Source organism: Phaseolus vulgaris, chromosome 5 (assembly GCF_051622355.1).
Source record: "Phaseolus vulgaris cultivar YP4 chromosome 5, ASM5162235v1, whole genome shotgun sequence".
Lineage (NCBI taxonomy): Eukaryota > Viridiplantae > Streptophyta > Magnoliopsida > Fabales > Fabaceae > Phaseolus > Phaseolus vulgaris.
Window position 1 is genome coordinate 3,311,746 of NC_143502.1, and position 5,836 is coordinate 3,317,581.

Consider the following 5,836-nt stretch of genomic DNA (forward strand, 5'->3'; position numbering starts at 1 on the left):
CTCAAACTTAATCAAAATCAAGGTGCACGGCATGAAGAATCTTAACCATATAGAACTCATCCAACTTCATCTTAATCTCTTCTGAAGAATCAACATCTAAAACCATTTTCAATTCCTTACTAGTTGATTGGACTTCAATAATAAAACAAGTCATGTCATCATTTGTTTGTTTAAGAGATGTCAATTTATGAGCAGAGTCATAAAGTCGTTGAATATTATTTACAAAATACTCTTAGCCTTCTTCTGAAACGAGTGACACAAGCTCTAAGAGTGCCTAATATATTGTGTTCCACATAATGGCACAACAAGGCACAAAGCTAAGAATCAATCTTTTTCCATCGTTCAACTCTTTCTAATGGTATTTTACTACCATCTTACAAGTGCTCATGAAAACCATGACCAAGAAACCACAATTCAATTGATGGAGACCGAGGCAAATCACTTTTTACATTAAATAAAGTAATTGTAGGTGACAAAGAAAATGAGTGGACAAATCCAAATGCCATTACAGATCATAAACAAATAGCACATGTGTAAAAAATGCTATTTCAAGATGTTCAAATGAAGGCTTGAACTACACATGACTAGGTTAGCCATGCAAACATGCTATGAGTGATGGAGCATGTGGAGGAATTTGCCTCCCAGATTAGTTGGGTTCTCCATTGCCTGGAGAGACGCTCCAAATCTAATGTTTGGAGAAAAAAAATGTGACTTAAAGACAACATTAATAAAGTAGTTTTTCATCACACCACACAAACATTAATTAGTTTTTCATCAATTCTTAATCATTTTCATACACTACTCAAAAGAAAGATCCAACAACCTTGTCAAAACTAGCCAACACAAAAACAAGGAAAACACCTAAACATAACACTACCAAGCTTTCAAATCCAACAAAAAAAACTAAAAGATACTATAAATCAACATCAAACACATCAACGGATCAAGACACCAATTAAAAAAAACAAGTTAAAGCAAAATAAGAAGTAATCCAGCAAAATTTTCATTTTTTCCACAAAATTTAAACTCATTAATACCAGTTTAAACTCATTAATGAACAAGATAAAACCAGTATATGACTGCAGGATCGGTTTTGATCATGTTCTAATCCCACATGAATTCTTTATTTGTTGAATGAGTGTGTTTGGTGCATTATTATTATGGTTTTGGTTTTGCCTTCCTAATTTTTTGGCACACTTCCTTGATCAGACACCTACAATATAAACATATATCACAATTAGAAATGTAAATCTGAAAAATAAAACAAGTTATTTAAATTTTTTAAACATTACCGATGAACGATTGAACATTGTCAACTCAGGAGGCAATTGACCTTGATAACTTTGAAAGAAAAAATTCATCATTATCTCAAATCTTTTTTCATGTTCTTCATATCTTTTTTCACGTTCTTCATATCTTTTATTTTGTTCATCCAATTGTGACTTTAATGCAATAACCTATATTAAAACACAATTTATCATGAAAAAGAGTGAGAAAACTATACACATTAAAAAATTGCTACATAAGAAAATGCATGTTCAAAAACCTGATTCTCCAATTCTCTATAATTAGTTGAAGATATCCCAGTGCGAGAATTTCTAGTATATCCAAACACATGAGAAGGGCAAGGTCCCAATCCCATCCCTCAAACACGACCACAATGTTCTTCACTTCCAAAGGCATGAGCTAGTGAATCATCAATTGATATATCATGTGAAAGGGAAGATGTATTTGACTCATATGCTTGAATCTTTTCCTACAAATAATGAAAAAAGTTATAAATGAAGCTCACATCCAATTTGGTTGAGTTTTCATCTTTACAAAAATGATACTTACCCCAATCTCTCTTGCCCCATCATTCACAAATTCTCCGTTAGCATGTTTATGTGTTACTACCCATACTTCTCCCCTACTAACTTTGCGACCAAGCTCTTTCTCCTATAAAATGTAATAAAAGTATATGAATCATGCTATATGATATAATAAAAATTATAGGAGAATCAAGTTACCATCTCATCTTTCTTCCGTGCAATGCTCTTGGATCCACCAGTATGAGGAACTGTTTGCTTCTTTCTATTATCCTTGTTCTTTTTGGCAATTTCCTAAGCATACATGTAGTAAAAGAACTAAATATAAATAAATCAACACTTTAAATAATAAAGTAGTTTTTATTACCTTTGTCCTTGAATTTAAACGGTAGTCAACAAAAGAAGCCCAATGGTCTTTATTCATTACTTTTGGGCACATTGCAATAATTTCATCTCTATTGTGTGTTCCATCATTTCTTTGTTGCCATAGTTGTTGCCTATGCTCAGTCCACTTTGTGTTAAGTGATTTGAAGATATATCTTACATGATCATCTACATATTAAAATATATGAAGATATCTAAGATTATCTTCTAGAATTAGTTTCCCTATTTCCTTGTTAACACCTAGAATTGGTTACAGTTTGTTCCCGCCTCTCTAGATCAGTCTTTCTCATTTTGTGATACTAACGGGGCAGTGTACCTGATGAATGCAAGTCCAAATCAGGAGCGGCTGTCTACTTTGGTCCAAACCTTATTTCATGGTGGTCCCATAAGTAACAAGTTTTTTTCCAGATCCAAATGGTTGGGATCCTTGATACAAATAAACAAATATTCAATTTCAGTTCTCCTTGATACAAAGAAAAGCACAACTTTTATAGTGCCATGAGATGGTACGCAAGCCAAAGAGCAAACATAAGTGTTATATTTAAGCAACCCACCACATTGTAGATTGAATTCGTAATTGCTATAAAAGGATGGCTAGCGAACAAAAGGCATTATCTCAAATACATATTCCATTTAGCATTAACAATTTTGAATGTTTAAAAATTTAGTATATCATGTTAATTGAATATGTACCACACATATTATCTTAAAAGAAACAAATATTATCCAATCATTGGCACAAAAAATTGATTGTATGTATGCTGCAGAAAGATGTACATCCAATCAAAATCAAGCAAACAATATTTTAGGTGATAAGACAACAATTTTGAAACGTACCTGGAATAAGATGAGCCCAATGAGGACTGGCTCCGTATCAAACCCAAAACTTCGAAACAGATCAGTTGAATTTCGCACCAGTGTATATCCTCCAAATTGCAGAAGGGTAAGAATCTACAACAATAATATCAAAGCACTAAACATAAACTGGGAGAAATATTGCATTACCTTTTCCATTAAATATTTAATTATATGATGATATAATATAATATATAATCCATCAATTATATAATAGATCTTAGCCTTTTATGCACATCCAAAGTAAATAAATCTCAACTTTGTATCAATTTAATAAAAAAGGAGTAACAGAGAAGAGTTTAGAACAGTAAAATACATATTGGAAAAATAACTAATGTATTTTGCCATTTTGCCTTCTAATTATACCATACAAGTGAGAAGTGAGATGCAGGTTTTGTGAAATTGATGAGGTTAGAGTTTAGTTTGTAATAAAACAGAAAATGTATAATGATTGAACTGATATACCTGATCCAGGTGTGGTATGAATGTCGTTTAGCAAAGAAAAGAATATGGCACCGAATTTTGGTCTTGAAACAATGACATAGTAAAAGATTAAAGAAGCTTAGGAGAAATATCTAAAACATTAATAAGACAATCTGAATCCAGTGGAAAGAAAGGGAGATTAAGGCAATGTTGGTTGGGATATGGCGGCTTCACATGTGGCAGGTTGTGGATGTTACAGTGATTGTGCACATGGTGGGTCACATATGCTTTGTGACCATCTACTGTTTCTTAGTCATACACCTAATATAATGAAGCTAACAAGTGGGGTCAAACAATCACATTAAAAAGGAGCGAGACAGAAAATGAAATTACATTAAAAGGGAAATAAAAGAGAAATTGATTCTATAACAAACTCTATTCTTTACATTATTAAAATATATGAAGATATCTAAGATTATCTTCTAGAATTAGTTTCCCTATTTCCTTGTTAACACCTAGAACATGGCAGCCTAGTCATGTTACAACAGATTTTTGGGTAGGTTAATCCTAGTATAATATCATATTTGTAACCAAACCACTAGATTTCACTCATTCCGTAAGCTTTATTATAAAAATAGTATACATTACACTAGACATTATCTAATAGCTAAATTGAATAACTTAAAATATTTTAGAGTTGGACACTCCTTCCAATTAAACCATTCTGCATACTCAACAAAACCAGAACATCCAAAACCAGTACTCACAATTTACCAGTGCTCATGCTCATGCTCAAATTTACAACATTCAGCACATTATGGAAAATATGAACCCTAGACTCCAGACAACATGCAGCAATTAAGACATCTATCTGAAACCCAAAAAATAACCAAATTTCATCGAAAATCCAAAGCCCAACATGCTTGATGTTAAATGAAGAAGTGCTGAAAAGCAAGTGGCAGAAATCTCAAGCCTTAGAAACCACTAGTGGATGATGCAGTTTCGGATCTGGGTCTAGAAGTGCCTAATCAACAGCTAAAACCAAACAAATTATAAAGCTAATAACCAAACAGCGTTAGGAATTACGCTTCAACTACTGATTCAAATAAGCAACTTAGAAAATCAATGCCAACTGAAGAAATCGACAATGGAAACAGAGAAAGGATAATGAAAAAAAGAGCAAAATCGATGGTGATGACGGTGGTGTTGCGTTCATCGGAGAGAACAATGGTGGAGCATATAGGGGCGTGAGAGAAAGAATATGTACTGAGAAGAGGAAGAAAAAACAAATTACCGTGGTGAAGCAGCAGAAGCAGGTCCGTGGTGGAGCAGCAGAAGCAGATTCGGTGGAGGAGGAGAAACTGTCCGTCGTGGATGAGAAACAGGTCCGGTGGAGGAGAAGCTCGATGGTGAGGAAGAGAAGTATCGTGGAAGATGGAAGAGGAGAATGAGGTTTTTAGTCAAAAGTTGAAAAAAGTGTGAGTATTTTTCCTGAGGTTTGAAAATACATTTTTGGAAAAGTTAAAAAAAATATAATTTTTCTTTTTTTATTACAAATATTTATATAAAATAAATAAAAAATAATTAATTTTAATTAAATAAATATTTAAAATTAAGAATATTTTAAAAAAAAATTATATGTTTAAACTTACACTTTCAAAAACTTTAAAAATTTAGTTATCAAATATATTAAAATTATTTTTTTTTTTAAATTTATTATATTTATTTATTGAAATTTGAGAAAATTTAAAATACTTTTTACAATAAACATTTCAAACATAATGAAAATTAAAAAAATTCTATTATTTTGATGATATTTTAGAATAAATTAATGAAACTTAACAAAGGTTAAAAAACTTCAACTATTTTGCAGAGGTTTTAAAGTAAACCTTTGAAAATTAACTAAGGTTAAAAAACCTCCGTTATTTTGCGGAGGTTTTGAAATAAACCTATGGAAATTAATGAAGGTTAAAAAAACCTCAGTTATTTTGCGAAGATTTTAAAATAAACCTTTGGAAATTAATGAAGGTTAAAAAAACATTTGTCATTTTGCCAAAGTTTTATAATAAACCTTTGGAATTTAAATAAGGTTAAAAAATCTCCGTTATTTTGTTGAGGTTTTAGAAAAAAACCTCCATTAATTAAATCAATTCCTAAGGTTATGTTAACCTCCGCTAAATAACCTCCACTAAAACTTTTTTTTCTTGTAGTGAACTCATGTTAGTCCTCACATGTTCAAGTTTATGGATACAAAAATATTATCTAGAATTATCTCGATGCATATTATATTTGGAAAATGTAATGTTAATAATTTTCAACCATCAATTTTATAATAATATACATTAGTTATGTATTTGTAAAACATA

General features: G+C 31.3%; 1 pseudogene; it reads right to left on the reverse strand.

Annotated features, from left to right (window-relative positions):
- Positions 1 to 1,117: 1,117 nt before the first annotated feature.
- On the reverse strand, positions 1,118 to 2,247 carry LOC137834443 (uncharacterized; annotated as a pseudogene).
- Positions 2,248 to 5,836: the final 3,589 nt, after the last annotated feature.